The sequence below is a fragment of the Neomonachus schauinslandi genome, chromosome 13, assembly GCF_002201575.2.
Source record: "Neomonachus schauinslandi chromosome 13, ASM220157v2, whole genome shotgun sequence".
NCBI classification, from domain to species: domain Eukaryota; kingdom Metazoa; phylum Chordata; class Mammalia; order Carnivora; family Phocidae; genus Neomonachus; species Neomonachus schauinslandi.
Genome location: NC_058415.1, coordinates 49,417,944 through 49,419,836, shown reverse-complemented (window position 1 = coordinate 49,419,836; position 1,893 = coordinate 49,417,944). Strand labels below are relative to the sequence as shown.

The following is a 1,893-nucleotide window of genomic DNA, read 5'->3' as shown; positions in this document are numbered from 1 at the left end:
CATATGAAGCTAAGGAAAAATACAGTGATTGCTTTTCTAAATATTATCCTTCTTCAGATAATGTTATTAATTGTTTTCCTCCCCTGTGTTACTGTCACCATTTTCCTTTGCCAGACAGCTGAATCAGACGTTATTTAGATAAAGTTAGGTATTTCATAACTATGATATTATGCTGCATTTTTTTACAAAGTTTTTTTTTGTTTTTTTGTTTTGTTTTGTTTTGTTTTTTGTTTATAAAGTAAAAATTCAGTTTATTAATCTGTTTATGACACAGTACACAAGAGGCAAAGTGTTTCACATCATAGATTTCACTTTCAACTCCTTGGAATGTTCATTTCTTTGGCTAAAAGGAGAGACTAGATAGACATGAGAGGCAGGCAATGCTTAGGCAACTGACATAAGGATGGGGAGGGTGATGCTAACGCTATCCTCACGGGGACAGGCACAAGGGGTCTGTTAGTCACAAGCTATTTTCTAGAACTGTTAGCTGGAAACAAAGGAGCACCACTGCTGGGTGCTCATCCGTCGTGGGCCTCAGTCATCCCCACCACACAGGTACAGCAGCGCTTTCTGGTAGTCACCCTTCGTGTCTTGCTGGATGTAGTAGTACAGAGACTTGCTGTACTTCCTCTTGAATTCAGACCTAATTTTCAACATGTCCACTTCACTGCAAGAGACCATGATTCTAATCAGGACTTTATCACGAGTCCCCTTGCCCTTCATGGAGTCGTACAGCCGGTCAGCAAAATACAGGGGCTTGTTCTGAATGCACTGGACCAGGTTCAGGAGGTCTCCTTTGACCTCCTTCTTGATGCTCTCCAGCATGTCATAAGGGCTGTAGCTCTTGTACCTTTCAAATACTTTCTGGAGGTGACACACACTCCGCTCAGTCATGATGCTGATCCACTTGGGCACATCAGTTCCTTTCCTCTTCACTCCAGCATCATAGGGATCCCGGGCATCTTGGTCAATCAGTTCATAATCAATGACAGAGCCATCCTCTGCTCTTCTACCCTTTGCAAGGGCAACCATCAGCTTGCGGAAGTCACCAGATGTGTCAGAAACGATGTCCTTCTCCAGATCAGTCTTGTACATTTCTTTGTAGACTCTGTTAATTTCCTGAAGCTCTTGGTTGGTCCTTGAGCAGATGATCTCAATGAGGGAGTCCTCGTCAGTCCCCAGCCCCTTCATGGAGGCTTTCAGCTCAGAAGTATCATACTGAGCAGGTGTTTTCAAAAGGCCCAAAATCACGGTCTCCAGGTGGCCGGACAAGGCTGACTTGAGTGCTGATGCAAGTTCCTTTTTGGTCCTTCTCTGGTAGGCGAAGGCAATATCCTATCTCTGTTCATTGCTGCGGTTGGTCAAAATGTTGACAATGGTGACCTCATCCACACCTTTGGTCTTGATGGCCGTTTCAATATTCAGAGCATCACGCTCAGCATCAAAATTGGTGTATGCTTTGACCGACCCGTGTGCACTTGGGGGCGTGGAGTGATCACCCTCCAAGCTGAGCTTGTAGAGAATTTCGTGAACAGTAGGCATTTTGAAGGAAGCTGGGCCCAGCGCCGAGAGCTGCGAGCGTCCCCAGTTGTAGAGCCTTTTTTTGTTTTTTTTTATGAACAATCTCAATATTTAGTTTGTTTCAGTGGAAAGCAATAGGCTATATAAGTACATTGAATTTTAGCTTTTTATCCTTTTGGATGTTTTTGTAAGGTCCTGGCTTGGATAAATTAATAAGGCTAACTCCATTGACAGACATAAGTAATAAGTTTCTATAACCTCATATTCAGCCTTTCTACTATTATGTTTAATCCTTTATACCATTTGGTTAATTTGGATTAAACTTTAAAAAAATGAGGAAAACATCCACTTATATTTGAACAGGAAAATGAA

At 42.4% G+C, this 1,893-nt stretch overlaps 1 pseudogene; it reads right to left on the bottom strand.

Moving 5' to 3' along the window:
• Nucleotides 1-229: 229 nt before the first annotated feature.
• On the bottom strand, nt 230-1,557 carry LOC110572627 (annotated as a pseudogene).
• Nucleotides 1,558-1,893: the final 336 nt, after the last annotated feature.